Genomic DNA, 16,654 nt, shown 5'->3' on the forward strand with positions numbered 1-16,654 from the left:
GCTTGTGCCTGTTTGCCATGAGACTCTCATCCTGCAGAGGAAAATGAGGCAGACATTTCCRTTATACTGGAGAGTCAAAGTCTGATGTCTCTTCAGCCTTACCGAAGTGAATGTCAGTGTGATGCGTGCCGGCTCCAGACACTTTGCCTCCTGCCTGATGRGGCTTGAGGGCGATTCAGATATCCACATTGGGATGATGGCACCGTAAATGGATTCAGGTTCCTCTGTAGCATCCAAGTGTAAGAGAAAGATGAATGGTGCAAACTGCCTGTGGTTCAGACCAGGCCATTGTGGTACAGGGCACAGACAGGAGTGCCTGTCTTCCTCCAGGAGCTGTGTGGGCAACCAGAGCCTGGTAGTCCTGTGCGGTCAGTGGTCTCGGTCATCCAGTTTGAGAGAAATGAACTGATTGAGAGAAATTCTACTGATCTCAGGTCTGCATTGCTGTATCCAGAAATGCTCACTCATTTGGCACATCCTAAGTCTAGCAGGGTTTGCAGAGCCTCTTGATCTGCAGATGGGGAGCTAGTCCCTGTGTGGAGCAAAAGCATAGGATACTTGCAATACCTGTAGCAGGTTGTCACAACCTAGGCTGCTGTTTGCCCAAGCTTCAGAAGAAGGTTAGAGTGGTCTGACAGCAGATAATTTTGAGTATTTGTTGTTTCTGTGAGGAGAGACCTTAACCTGCTTGGGAGATTATGGTTTGGCTCRGGAAAGTAGTACAGGCCATCTCCTTTTCTAAAATGAAGGGTTAATTGAACTCTAGCAGAGAGAGGAGGTATGTGCGGACAGGAACAGCATCCCCACATCTGTGGCAAGTCAGATACCCCAGAGATTCAGCCAACAGATGATGAAAGGGAGAAGTAGGTCAGAGCAGACAAAAGCAATGAGGAATCCGTCTGCTGGATCAGACAAACCAGGAGAAGGCAGTGGAGGGTGTATCTGACCTCCTAKTTTTTTGATATGCAGGGCAGCCGGGAGAGCATTCATCATCCTGAATCCTGGTGGAGGGGTGGCATCTGAAGACTGGCAGATACAAAAACAGGTAACAGGCTGAGAGGAGGGTATGTGATAGGGCTCCACCTGGCCAAATAGCCAGATATGATTGCAAAGCGATGGGGAGTCGCTTAATTATGCACTCACTGCATCAATTAGTAAAAGCAAAAGCATTGACCTGTCTAGTTTAATTGGCACAGTCAGTGAAAAGGGCATCTGACATAGGCACCCTCGGCCTCCCCATGGGGCAAGGCAAGCCCAAATGACTCTGAAGTTGCAGGAGGGTGGCTGCCACACAGCCTGCTGCCTTCACACTGATGTGTTACTGCACTTAAAAGCAGCTCTTTGTGGTAAAAAAGAGCTGATCTCCATGCAGTCCTGACCATGAGGCTGGAAAAGTCTCACTTTAAGCTGGCGAGTATASACAGAGTGAAATAGGTATTTTAGAAATCAAGACTCCAGAAAGGAAAGGTCATCCCTGTAAGCAAAAGTCATTTCTCTTTCCCTAGAGGTGCTAATGCAATGCAAAGTTATTGTATTACTGACTACTTTGCCTMTGTGGTGGGCTTGGGGCTTTCCAAACCTTGAAGGAGGGTAGGTACTTCTCTTTGGAGTATGTAGCCTCCAAAGTGTGTCTGCACTCAGGATAAGTTAAGATGGATCAGGTCCAAAACATGTGCACATCATTTTAGGCCCATTAAATGCCCCTGTTTTCAGTCATGCTTCAAGTGACCTTGTTTCTTGCCACTGCATTTACCTTGCAGGATTAAAGTCATTCCTATGGATGATTTTTCTCAATTCTTCTGACTGTCCCTGGAGTCGTAGCCTTAAGCTGCAGGAGGAAGGGCTGGTAGGGACTTGAGTCTGGCCTGTTGTTGTAGAGGTGTAGAGCCCCCGGGGAATGACTGGTAATCATACCCTATTCAATCCAATAAGGAAAAAACAGCACAGGCATTTGGAGATGGTCAAACAGGAACTAAGTGTAGGAGTCAGGGTGCATGGAAGAGCCCTGAGGAAAGCACAGGCTGTATGAGAGACTAGAACTGATATAGCTGTGTGAGCCAGTGGAGAGTCTGACCTGAAAATGTTAATGAGGGGTCAGGACAYCGTACTAGAGAGGTGGTACCAGTAGGGAAATAGCTGTTAGAGAGCCTCTGACTATATGGAAAGAAGATATTAAATCAGTGAGCAAGAACAGGCTTCTAGTTATGCTTTGTGTCCAGTGGAGATGAGCAGATAGACATAGTCCAGGAGATCAGGGAGGAGACCAGTCTACTCAGGTCATAAAAGGATATGAAATTTTACTAGCAGAAGTCTCTCTGAACTATTTTGCAGAGTTCAAGTCTTCTAGCGATATTTACCTCTATTCTGAAACTGTCTCTCTGCCACTTCGGATAAATTATCATCAAAAGATACAGCAGTGGAAATCTTCAGCCTGYGTAGAAATGCTCATCGGTGAACAGCAATGACAAAATTGCTTTGCTCGATTGATCGGTGTGCACCTGAAATTATGCAAATCCCATACGGATCTCTCCAGCCCTGATCACATCTGACAGTGAGGTTTTGGCAAAAATAACGGGCTGTCTTGACTGTAGGACTTTATTCTCACCTGTTTTGTGTGTATTGCACTTGATGGGACTAGGGCAAAAGGAGTCTAAAATGTGTCCCTTTCCACTTGGGAGGGGCTAGCTACCTGTTCTGTATAGATTTAACACGATAGTGTACAAGGCAGCACAGTGGAGGATGCTTCGTGAACACATTGCACAGAAAATGGATTTCTCTAGTGGAACAGGAGAGTGAAAATTAGGGAGTCGTTGATAAATGGATGGGAGGCTGCTCACTTCTGTGGGAATGGAGTTAGGCTGACGCTAAATGATTTGAAACCCCSATGTGAAGGAAATGGGAACCTCGACATATCCGCTGCAGCAGAAACCAGGGCTGAGGTGGCTCTATTTCCATGCTCCTGTAAAACAGCGAAGACAGCAGTTTTGGTGAAGGATGTTGCGTTTATAGCTTCCACTAGAACACAGCCCGTGTATTTGCAGGCCCTGCTGTCCGGATGGGCCGCTCGATGCCCCAGTGCAGGATGTGCTGCCAGCACAGCAGTATCTGCCTGGGGCTAAGGGAAGCTGTGGTGACCTTTCAGCCTCTCAGTGCATAAAAAAAGAGGGACATTGTTCTGCAGAGTGCTGCAGAAATCCTGCTAGATTAAATGTCCATGTGCTGTCCTTTCTTTAGACTCTGAGCTCACCGGTTCACGCACACACAGAACATGCCACTGCAGTGAGGGATTTTGTTTGCATAGACTTTCTAGCTTGGCGCAGTGCTGATCCAACAAACCCCATCATGCTCTGCATTTTTTTACTGAGGGTGCTCAGATACCAGGGTGAGGAGTGTCCTCTCCTGGATAGGCTGGAGGTGTGGGAAAGAGAGTTCTAGGGTAAGAGCAGTGGTGGGGGCTGTCATACAACTCATATAGTATTAGGTAACCACATCACACAATCTCCAGCTCACATCTGCATAATTCATCACTGTTAAAGACATTTCCCTATATCGGTTAATATAAAATGTTGTTCATTGTGTCAGCCAGCAGGAGGTTTCATAGGTCCTTTAGGCAACTTAAACAGTGATTAATCAAAAAAAACCTCCACCTTCTTCGTGCTGTTAATGCTGTTGTTAGGTTGGAGGCAGCATAATTTATGGCATTTCCTGATCCTGTTAGCTAGGATGTCTGATTAATTTTGGCTCTGGGATTAAGTCAGCAAAAGAAATTTGACTTCCACAAGCAAGTGATATATATCATCCACCCCAGTGCAGGAGGGACAGAGCATTATCTTTCTGCCAACATTTTCATTATGTCCCCAACTGTAGCCAGAAGGTGGCATTATGTACTCATTTTATTACTGCTTTTGACTGGGGGCTGATTTGACTTTAAAGCCCAGGACATGGTCAGCTTCTTGATCCTGACATAGAAAAGAAAGCATTAGTGTATAGTATTGGAGAGYGTGCTCCTGCTTCTGGGCACAGATYACRGTGTGCAAGCTGGTATGTTTCTGAGTCTTTTTTCTCCCCGATAATTCAGAAAATGACATATCAGCGGCTTAATTGTTAGCCAGGATTTGGCTTTTTTGTATTTTTCATTCTTGATACTCAGACACTTTTTTGGTGCTATTATTGCATTTTATTCTGCTGCTTACATCTTCTCTGTGCTTCCTGGAGCTAGAGAGTAAAGTTTTGGGATTATATGGATGCTTTTAGCTCTTCCCTGCCTTTCCTTCCTATAGAAAGAAGTTCTTTCATTTTTCTTTATTACAGAGCGTTTTATCAAGCAGGCAAGAGATCCTTTTGCATCTCAGGGAATTTGTCAGATGATGAAGCAATCTTGTGTAAGTGGGTTTCTACAGAGCAATTTGAGTCACTCTCAAGTATGCAGATACAAAATGAGTCTCTTCATCTCGTGGCACAGCATTTGATCTTGGTACGTGGTATCCTTATTCTGAGAGGCCTGACAGTTCCCATGCTGCCTGTCACGGATACAAGAAGTCATGGCAGTGCAAAACACCACGCTTTGTACCCTCTCTGTGTCTGTCATCTCCATTCCTTCATTTTGGGTAGCAATGTACAGTATGTACCAGACTGAGGAGTTGTGTTTGCTCCATTTCTGCAAGATGATACAAAAGGGAAAACTCATGCACAATTCATACTGCTGCAACTGATTCAGGCTTGTGAGGGGAAGTTCAGGAAGAAATCTCTGTCCCACTTTGGCACACCAGGCTATCAGGAGATGCATTTCCACACAGAAACTGGAGGTGTAACTGCAGCCTGTATAAATGTGGCAGAATTCTGGATCTGAAGCTGTCAGAAAGATGTTATCAAAAGATGACTGTAACCCTAAGATGCTGCAGTTTATATTCTTGCTCCRTTAACTCTGACAACAGACTTCGCAGACCAGCTTTTCTAAACTTGGCTTATAAATCATGCTAGTAAAAATGCACTGGAATTTGCTTGTACACAGCATGGAGATTTGCAAATAAATTAACCTTTTGTGCAAGGACTGCAGCTAGTGTAAAGCAGATGCTGGGCACTCAGTGGTAGACTGCCAAAATTCTGAGCTGGGTTTTCAGAAATTTTACTGCCAATACTGCATGCTTGATYTCTGAATATTTAGCTTCATGTGCCTCCTGGCGCTTCTCCCCAGCCAGGACCAGGCAACTGAGAGTTAATTCTGGATGCAGTTGGAGCTAGGGAGATGAACCCGCCTCAGTCTGACTAGTGCTGGACTATGCCTGAACCATTTGCTTTGCCTCCACTTTGCCTCCAGGCAGCTAATGATGCTCAACTGCTTCCACCCCGAGCTGGGCTTGTGCCTTCCTGCTCAGAGAGCAGCAGAGCTTAGTAGTGTTTGCACTCAGWGGTTTACTGTGCCTGTGAAAAGATCTGTTTTCTGGAATGTACCAAATACTCTTTAGTCCTTTATGAAAATACTAGCCTTTAAAAATAGCTCAGACAGTTCAACCACAAAAAAAAGAGTGCTTGAAATTATGAATTGCTTTTCAAAACATTGACTTTAGTCTTCAAAAGGGTGGTACTTCCTGGATAACTCAGGCAATATTACCCAATATAAGTAACTTGGAGTCATGCTGATGTAGTTCTCTGCTGCATCCAAGCTTTTTCTAGCATCTAGGAGATAGAGCCAAGACTGCTCTGCAAGAATGAACGGGATCATCTCCCGCCTCACGCATCAGCAGCAAAATCATGAATTCAGCTCTGATGGCAGGACCTTTATCAGCGATGATGAACGGCAGAGGGGATTTTCATCTCTTTGATTAATTTTGCAGAGTTGACAGTTAGAAAGATCWCATCTTGACTTACACACCAGGAGGTCTGAATAAAGAAGTCCTTGGATGGTCTGTATGGCAACTCTACTTCAACAAGCCCAAGTGCTTGTCTCTAACTCCTGCATGCCCTAGGGTGGAAAGTAGATGTGAAGTTATGCTGGTAAATTTGTGGTGCTGTCAAGCTGTGAAGACAAACTGTGGTTGCTCTGAAATCACTGTGTTTGCAAATGAAAACGCAAGGCATGACATTTCACTCATAGGAAGAAGGTCCTTTGCTTCTGTGGGATGCCTGGAAAAAAAAAAAACCCGAGAAGTCAAGCCTCATTTGGCCTCACTTTTGCTAGATGTTCACTGGTACCCCTTGAGAAAATTTGGTTTTATCTCAGATTAACACACATTTGGGCCCACAGGCTGCTGCAGCTGTRATGTGGGATAGGGAGGAAGTTGAGAACTTTAAGAAATTCACATTACATACTGTAGCATGATCACTGAAAGAAAGGAATGTATCAAAAATATTTTTTTCATKCCCAGTCCCTGGAGTTGCTCTGTGTTACCTATGGGACTCCAGATAATGAGTGATCTTATGCTTYATTTCTAATTAGACTGTAGGAAGCCAAAGGCACAAATCCTAAAGAGGGCAGCAGAATCAAACCCAGACCTCTTACCTATTGCCAGCTGAAGTGAAGCTGGTGCTGCTAATTGAATATGCTTTATGTACGAGTGCAGTTTAGTACATACATCCAGAACATGCAGCGTATCATTCAGTGATATACAAACTGACTGGGACAATTTACAATGGTGATTTTTCCACTGACGGGTAAATTAATGCTCTCTATTATAGGCATTTAATCAGTGCCAGCTCCCTCGGTCTCTAAACAAGCCACCAAGATAGAAGATTGATTGGTCTGAATGCATCATATATAAAATACRAATACTTCATAAGAACATAAATGACGTGTTTGTCTTCCAGAGCCACAAAGACAGCAGCTATGTGGTAAAGAGCAGAGCTGACAGCCTCCTACGGAGACATAGTGAAAGGATAAGACACTGGGTTTTGTGGAGGTTTTGTCTTGTCTTTTCCACGGCAAGAAGATTAAAAATACCTAAAGATGGGGAAGAAGAGCTGACTAGCTGTGGAGCTCTGCAAATGAGCATGGTTATTTGTCCAGATGAGATCCTGGTAATTCCTCTCCTACCTCGCTGGCCTATGGACAAGGGCTGGCTAGAGCTGTTTTCTCATTGTGCTTTGCGGTATGATTATACAGATTGTTATATAGCTCTGAAATTAGACTTTGTTTTTATACAGGTGTCCAGAGCTCCAAAGGTGCTCAACCCCAAAACCTATATTAATATTATTTCTCTTTTATTTAGAGCAACATAGTGGTTCGCTGCTTTACTGAGCTAGGAGGGCAARCCTCATTTCTAAGCAGTGGTTTGGACACTCGGAGGCTGTTGGCATAAAAAGTTTGCTTGGACTGTGGAAGGCCAGGGTGTCTCCGAGTGTGTTTATGCTCTTAACCAGGGACAAATGCAAAGCAAAATGTACTAACAAGCACCTCAAAAGAGATACCAGCTATCTCGCTTTATCTCACATGAGCACAGCACAGCTTCCTGATCTACGCAAACTCATTAAGTTAAAGTACTAGGCACTAAGTTGATTCTGAGGCTGGGGTCTATCTTCCTAAATCAGTGGAATAAAATAGACCTTCCATTGTTACAACAAAGCATATGTCTTAATTAAATAATGAAATGGGGACTCTTTAAATGATGGACACTCTGTCAGGACCTTGAACCTGAACTGTCTCTGAAAGTCAGGGAGATCAGTGAGGCTTAGGCAGTTATATCTTAATCATGCTTAAAATGGGATTTAAGTGTCTATGTGTCTCAGAAGCTTATTTACTTTGGCTTCTCTCAGGTCTGTGAGATCATGATTAGGAAATCAGGCTTACTTCACAGCTGGAAAGATAGTCATCATATTCTTCTCAACAGGATAGCCCCAAAACGCTCTTGGTTTCTGCTGATGGAGCACCACAGGGCTCAATAAATAAGACCTGGTGTCTTGAAACTTCATTCCTTTACATCCACAGAGTATCTTGTGTGTGAGATTGAGGAGGAAACAGGAGTCCACAGTAATGTTTCTAGGAGAGCAARAAAGTAGTAGTAACCCTTTAATATTTCCTGACTTTCTTTGTGTACTACTCAGAGAATGATCTTCTTTAAACACTCTCAATTCAGTTTTTGGGACCAGGACAGACTTTTATCCATAGTCCTGAAATTTTCTGCTTTGTGGGCTGGTTTATCTTCCCAACATGGCACGTCATTTATGGCCTAGTAAATTCATATGTAATTTACTCAGTGGCGTGTGGCCTTCAGCTCGTGCGTAACAACATACAAGGTATGACTTGCTGCACTGTAACTCACTCTCTGTCACAGCTTCTGGCTTAATTACAACACACCAAAAATGTGAAATAACAGAAATAATTACTGCAATAAACTAATGCAATAAAATTATGTATTGCTGAAATTAGAAAATCTCTATCTAGGAAGAAAGGTCTAAAAATTAACCTGTGTATAGGGACAGATATGTGAATGTAATGATGACTTCTGGAGTGCTCTATTTCCAAGATTAAGTCTTAGCTGAATGTGGAGTATGTCCCTATGTTTACCTAACACTTAAATTTATTTGTCACTGTGAAAAACTGAAATGTTACCCATAGCTGTGGGTTCCATGCTGCATTGGGATCTTTGCCCACTTTACAGTGAACCTGGGAAAGAGCAGCGAATACATGCAAATCCAGTTGTTTCACAGGTACCACCACTCTAGCACCTTCAGAGCTGGTTCATCTGCTTCCGCTGTCTTGTCAAAATGAGCAGCATGCTGAGGTCTGTGGAGCTGAGCTCTACCGTGCTGGTAACCGTGGGGCACTCTTTGCGACTGGTTCCCCAAGTCTCTTGTAGCTGTCACTGTCACTGTAAGGCCACAGGAGGAGGTCTGTGCAGAGGACCATATTGGCCWCATTGCAATAAGGACCTTCTATTGCAACATCCATACGCAGCTGGCAAGTTGATCTCTGCTATGACACTAACAGTAACAGGAAATACTCAGGTGTGTTTGAACATAGTGATCATTTCTCTGTGTAAATACTGAAGTGGAATYACCTTCAGTTTTTCAGCTTCTTACTTCTTGAAGGAGCTTCTTAAGTGAGTTGCTTTTTCCATCAAATTGGAGAGTTGGTAATAAGAGGGTGTGAGGAATGCACCTGTGGATGCAGAGTGATAACATAGATACTCAACCAACTGAAACAGGTAAAGTTTTAATTTACTGGCATTTTTTGAGTGAGAAATGTAGGCTTAAAGATAACACACACATATTTTGACTTCTCCAATTGACCCCTGTTTTTGCTGATTGGAACAGCCAATTGTGAGGTATGGTGTCTCTTCTGCATTAATTTGATGTATACTGGCATGAGGACAACAGTTTTCATTGTGCCAGATATGAAAAAAATAGAGATGTTTGAAAACCCAGTGGGCACTGGCAGTCTCCATGCAACAACTGCATCATTAAGRGGCATAAATTGGATCTGTAACATGCAAACTCTGTCTTTAAAGCAAATTCTGAACTGATAGAAACACCAACATATTTGGTAGAGGTGCATTCAGAGTGATATTCCCTTGATTTACCAATGATAAGCCCCAAAGCTAAAACATAACAGTGTGAGAATAGGCAGCACCACAGAACCAGGCCGGCAAAACACCAAGAGTAGAAATATTTCTGCTGTCCATTGAGCTGGCAGACCCACTACAGTAGTGCTTGGTAATTTTCAACACTGCTTTTCACAGCATTAAAATCTTTTCTTCTGCAGCGTTTTTGTGATTTAAAGGGTTAAACATGCTCCCTATTGTCATATAGGGCCCAGTTCACCCATCACAGAAGGAACTTCTGCTTCTCGCTCYGTGTTACCTGGCCATGAAATAGCAAGGCATGGCAGCTACTCACTAACCTGTGAAACCAAGAATGAATATTGTGTTTAATGGGCCTATTAAGTAGTGCATGTACTTGGGATTTCACACATTTCTGGCACTACCACTGATTGTGGTCTGCCATGCAGATAACGCTGTGATTTGCAAAAATGCACAATTGTTATTAGGATTGACTATTGCTATTATCAGTGTTTGTGTGCCATTTATAGTGAGAGCAGGTTTTAAAATGTAATTAAGGGAACAGTTTCTCAGTTTTGGCCTACTTTCATTCTTAAACACTGAAATTAAAATAAATTGCCTCCACTGAATGTTGTACCCTAGTCTCAGCAAAAGGCTGTGCTCATCAGAAAATCTCCAGACAGCATATTTTCTCTATCTTTCATTTGATTTTTCACACATGCAGTAAAGTAGCCTGTGAGATGGTCAAGCTGTGGTCAGCCTGGGGCTGAAAACAGGCATTTTGGAAGGAAGTTTCCGGGGTGTTTTTACATCATTGTGATTGTGTATACCATATGGGGAGTAAKTTCCTGGCTGACTCCAGAGCAGACTAGGAGACTTTTCCATTCTCAGGTTAGGCCGAAGATGCTTTGATGATACTGTAGCCTGTGTTTGTAACCAGAGCTACATGTCAAGCATGGTCAAAACAGGTGTCTGCCTGGGACCGCAGCCTGCAGTGGGTAGCAAACTGGCCACTGCTTGCTGCCTACACCATAACCCTGGAATACTAGGATGGCTGCTACTCTTGCTGAGGGAAGGCCTGGGTAGAGGTGACGACTGTACAAACATGAGGAGGAGCACCATCTCTGTCCAGTTGTCTGATCCCCTCAGTGGATGCTGGAGCTGCAAGTAGGAGTCTCCTGATGGATCCTACCCTCTGCTCTGCACCCTGTTTCTTCCTTTCTCTCCTCTTTTCCTTCTTCCTCTGGCAGGAATGAGTCCCAGCCCAATCCTCCAATTCTCTCTATGCTGCTAAGAAGCTTTGAGCTGCCTCTGCTGCTACCACAGTCCCTCCAAGATCTCCCCGATGCTGAGGATCACTGGCACAGAGAGGAAACTCTGATCCTGTCACAGCCTCCATAGTAGATGAGAGGTGGCCTGAGGCAGTGAGAAGCAGTCCTGTGCCACCAAGAGAGGCTCTCTGTGTCCATGGAATCCAGAAGAAATAAGTTTTTATGGCTTCAGGCTGAATTTTGAATGAATGACAGCACTACAGTCCTGGGAAGCTCCATGATACTATTCCTACTAAACCTAGATTGGCAGCAGCAGAACTCAGCCTTCTTTGCCTAGTCCTGTCGCTGGTTTCTATCTCTGCTCATGTTCACCTTTTGAGCACCTGCCTTGGTTTTCCACAGGAAAATATTAATTGCAAAACAAGTAGCTCTCATATCCAAGATGCTGCATTTCAGTGAGCTGTGGTGTCCGTTGTGCTAAAGACCCCCATCCCTTATGGGCTGGGKATACACCAGATGGTTAAGCAGAGAGCAGTGGAGTGCAGTGGCCCACTTTTACTGCCCACTGAAGGAAAAAATTTTGTGCTTGATCTACAACCAGTCTTTAGAACCTTTTGGTCCTTTTGAAGTGTGCACCAGTCACACATCGTTCCTGGGCTGACTCCTGCAGTGGAGTTCAGCCTGGACTCCCTCAGAAGCTGCAAGTAGAATGAAATGATGGAGCACAGAAAACACTTCTTGGGGGCCAAAACTGCCTCCCTGTGTGTYCCCTTGTGAGAGACAGCACGTCCAGCCACGTCCAGCTGAGCTGGTAGTGAAGGAGGAGGTACTGAAGGAGACATCAAGGTGCAGCTGGCAGCATTTGCTTAAAGCTGCAGAGCATCCTTTAAGGTCGTGTTAGAGACTGGAACTTGCTTTTGCACAGATAACAAGAAATTTCACGTTCAGGATTATCAGATTTTCCAGCTACTCTGCAGAAACAGCTGTCAGCAAATCTGTGGCAGCAGATGTTGGGATGTTTTTCAGTGTTCTGTGTGGTAATCTGCTGCTCTGCCCTCCCCAATTAGACAGTCATTTTGTGTTATCACAGGAGGAAACTTGGACAAATATTCTTACACAGATGTGCAGCAAAGTAGTCTGGGTCCTTCCAGACTAAGGAGCCCTAGGCAGGTGCTCACTTTTCCAGTCAAATGACTCTTATTTAAAGAGTTCTGTCAAGACAATCATTTCTTACTCAGCTTTCCTCCTGCTCTGCACACTTTGTCAGGATGGATTGTCTGAAAAGAGCAGGCAAGAAACCTGTGGGGGACAGKGCTTGTTTGGAGGTGAAAGCCAGAGTGACACCCTGTCTGAGCTGCATTAGGATAGTTTCCAGCTACACGAAGGATGTGATCCAGCTTGCAGACAGATTGGTGTAAATTGCACTGTACTTTGTAAACATTATTTTCTCTATATGTGAGATGTATATTGTGTGCCTTTAGATATGTGAGAYAGGATCCATCAGTCAATCCACAGGCCTAGACTCTAAAGAAATCCAAACTCTCATGCTGCTTTTTGATATCCTAGCGAGGGCAGCGTTGAAGGCAGCGTTTGCTAGACAAGGGGCTCAGTCAGTAAAACTTAGAAGAGGCATCTGATGTAGTCCAAACTCATATGCCTTTTCCTCAGCAGCAGTGCTGATTTTAGGGGTTCCCATCCCGCCTGCCCGGGACTGTTTGTTCCTGCGTGGTCTCCATCTCCTCCACTGCAGCAGCAGATGTGGCTGAGGGGCCAAATTGTGGAACGGATCAGTGAACTCAGCCGACTGGGTTAAAAATAACCCTACAAAAGGAGGAAAAAAAAGGAGATGCGTGTTTTTTATTAACCACGGGTCTATTTTATCCTACAGTCACACAAAGAGTGATGCTGGTACAACTAAGAAAATGGTGGAGGGGCCAAAGACCAGAGGTGTCTGTGGAAAGGAAGGTAAAAAGAAGAGCTTTCAGGTGCCATTGCTGCCCCAAAATACTGCGTCAAACTATCCATCCCACCTACTACTGGCATTCAGCCTGGCTTGGTACAGAGAGAAACACAAAATAGCCCATAAATGCCCTCRGGAAAGTTGCTGCTGGGGAACACCATGCAAACACAACATAGGCAGGGAGGCAAGCCGGTCATTTCACATAAGGTGCAACGTYAGGCAGTAAGAGATGGCAGCCAGGGTTGCAGACTTAAGTCTTCGAAACTTAAAAGATGTGAAGTCCTCATTTTGAGTAGTATCTTCCCTCTTTTTGATCTGGAAACATACAGAGTCCATCTTGCTAAGAGACACTTCCCGCTTCAACATCCCCTTACTTGTAAGGGGCCATGGCATGATACCCCCTTGTTTCTCTGGTGATTGAGTGTAACTCCGGACTGAATTTGTGTGAGGACAAATCCAACACATGCTTTCTGTGCACTGTTGCATGCACTGCCCTACAGCCACACCATAGGACAATCTTCATTTCAAAATGCCACAGATTTTGTTTAGCCTGAAAAAGCTCCTCAGAAACCTTGGATTAGTGCTGATCTCTGCAATTTTTGAATAAAATCCAAGACTAGCAGAAGAAACAAATTTGTGTATTTTTACCTAAAGTAATATTCCTGCATTATAAGAAGCTCAATCATCAAAGAAGGTCACAGAACTGAAATTATAAGCAAAAATTAAGCTCGTTGCCTGGATTTTATCTGTCCAATAATGACATGCAGAAAAGGCTTCATCTCACCTGCTTGTAAYGCCTATGTCTACATCTGACCTGGTTGTGCAAGACCACTGCTGCAGTGAATGGAGAGGAAAAGTTATCTCAGGCTAYGGTTTATCTGATTTATTTTAGAATGAGCTGAATGATGCTTGCAAATGCCTCTCTSTCTGTACTCAAAGCTCAGATGTAGCTGTCAGATTGCTAACTTCTGCTTTTGGTCAGATAAAGCCTGCCTGCGGTGATGATGTAACAGGTTTAGAAAAATATCAGAGAACACAAATTAGGGAAGGAAAGAATATATTTATATTGCATAGCCTTCTGTACTCAGTTATTATTAGAGGCAAATGCACATTTTTAAAAGCATCTCGAGCCTCTCAATAGAATCATCTGGGTGAGCTGGCAGGAAAGGTCTTGGCAGAGTTATAGTTCATAATGTCTGGAGAGGATGCTGTAGAAACTCATTGTTTTTTTGATCTGGAAAGAACCATCCCAAGAGAGGAAGAAGAGGAAGCAAGATACAATAACTATGGTTTCTGAGGAACTTTGTAAGGAAATGAAACAATAACAGAGTAGAAGATCAACAATTCCAGGTAAACAACATGCCACTGTGTTGACTATGTATGTATGGGAATTTTCATCCTTACATTATTAAACTCACAGGCCTAATGCTGCCATTAGTGTTCTCCTTCCAAAACAAGTTAGAGCTTGTATTATATGTAAAAAATAATGACTCCTAAGAAGTGACATTCTGAATAGAAAGTTGCCTTCTTTTTTGTTTGTACGTGAAAATATACCTCTATGTCTATTTTTTTTGCCCAGAAACAGCTGGGATAATTCTATATTAGAGAGCAAGGCTTTTGCTATCTCAGAGTGAACTACTATTGCACAAGCTGTTCATGGCAACTACTGTAGTTCAGCCCACTTCTGCAGTTTTATTCCACATTCACATTTGCATTGATTCAAAAAYCTTTCAATTCCATTGCTACCCAGCTGCCTGTTATGCAGTTATTGGTGCATTTCCCAGAAGCCAAGTTGCCTAGAAAAAGTCCAGTCATGGTCGGTGGAGCCATTCTGTGTGCACTCACCACCCCTTTGAACACGTCTCTGGATGGATGATCATGACCCTCAGACTCTGCAGATCACAACAGTTCAGGCTCAGCTGGAGTTTCGCCCACTCTACATAGACAGTGGGGAGTGTGTGAGCATTGAAAAAGCTGCTGTGATGATCTACACTATAACATTTTACTGTAAGTTACAGTAATTCCGTAGCAGATAGAGTAACCTCACCAGCCTTCCCTGCTCATGCCCAGGACCATTTGAGAGCTCATGTAGCTCTTGGTACAGTACGTTTCTCAGTAGTCAGTATGACCTTAAACCAGACAGGCTCCCCAGTGCAGCAGCTGCTGGGCAGAGGGTGAGGATGTGACCAGCAAGCAATCCAGCATTCATGTCTCCTCGCTTCTGCTTCATTCTGCTGGCACAAGTTTCCCTTTTGATGCATAGTGGCATATCCTGGTCCTTTTACCATTTCCAGTCCCATCTGGCATATACCTCTTCTTGTTGGCTTCCAGTCCCCCATCTCTCCTTGTGATCTCCAGGACCAGACTGGTGACCTCCTGCTTGTTTTCTACCCTGGTGGAATTGAGGCTTAGAAAAACAGTTTTGCTGAGGCTATAGCCAGATGTTGTTTTGCTAAAGCAAGGCTACTCAGCTGTTAATAGACTTCCACAACCTCCTGTTTCGAAGATGGACACTGGGGTGCAATCCTATCTCTCTTTAACATAAGCTGGAAGACTGTAACAAATGACAGTCACAACTTATAACATGCAGAGAGCTCATAAAACCACAACTGGAATTCATAAATTGTACATTGGTGCTCCCCAAACTGTCACAATGTGCTTGTCTGTCTGCTTTCRTGGATGTATTCCCTAGCCCTAGCCCTCCTTTGACCAAATGCTGGCCAGACAATCATTTCTTTCAGAGTCCACAATGTAGCACTTACACTGAGATTTGTTTTATTCCATTCTGGTTAGCTCCACTTGCCTCCCTCTCTTGCAGGGAATACAAGATTACCCTGAAGAATAAAATAAAGGAATTAATTGACATTTTAATTAATTACAAATTGTAATTAATATTCACTAGGATGACAAGTGTTCTGGAATGCAAAACAGGAGTAATTCCTGAGGAAAAAAGGGAAAGGCCCTGCAGTTTGTGTTCAGGTTAAATGAAGACTTTGTGCCTGATATAATCATACATTCTGCTATTTGCTGGCTCTGCTCAATGCCTGAAACTTTTTTCCATTGTGAGATGACATGGGCAGATCTTTATCAACAATATCAGGAGCTGGCTGTGAGCAGTGTTCAGCAGACAGAGTACACAGACTAAGCAGAAAGCTTGGTCCGTAAAGTAAACAGCATATAACCAAAAAATCTTGATGGAGTTACACTTGCAGAGTGTCCCCAGCCCCTACCTGTGCCAGCCTAGGAACACGGATCACAGACCAGGCAAACAACCCRCCCCGTCTCCGGCGGCTTGCACCCACCTTCTCCTGCTCGTCGACAAAACCTGCCTTGCAGGAGGCAGGAGATCTGCAGCCCGGTCTCGGGGGCAGAGCCTGCCTCTGCGGAAGCGGCAGAGCTCCTAGAGCCACTCACCGCCCCTCCTCGGGATGAAATACTGAGCAAGGGCGTTATGAAGTCTTGCATCAACCCGCTGTATTTTATTTACGTAGTGGGGTTCTGTTGGCTGAATCACTATAAAAACTATCCTGTAATTTTCTCACAGGCATGAACTATAGCTCTTTGACGTGCCTGTGAAAGATGACTCCTTTTACTTACTGGCAGTAAAGAGGGGGAAATTCTGTCTGTATATCATATAGTATTTAGTTTATAATGCGGTTTATATGTTAATAGCATTCCTTTGATTGTAAGGAATAGCTAGGGCTTATGGGCTGTTGTCCATAAGGACGGTGCAGGTCTATACTACAGTGAGCCAGATCAGGTATTTGGCAAAAAAAAGGAAATTACTGTTTTTTTTCTGAGCTTAAACCACTGTCACTGTTTGTGGAAAGAGATGAGTTAAGAGCAGTCGAGAGTTCTCTGTTCTGCCTTTCCAGTGTGAATATCAGTATCTTCCACAGAGATAACCACTAAAACAAAGTAGTGTTAAA

The sequence above is a fragment of the Rhea americana genome, unplaced genomic scaffold (genome assembly GCF_003343005.1).
Source record: "Rhea americana isolate MKP2758 unplaced genomic scaffold, rheAme1 scaffold_310, whole genome shotgun sequence".
Lineage (NCBI taxonomy): Eukaryota > Metazoa > Chordata > Aves > Rheiformes > Rheidae > Rhea > Rhea americana.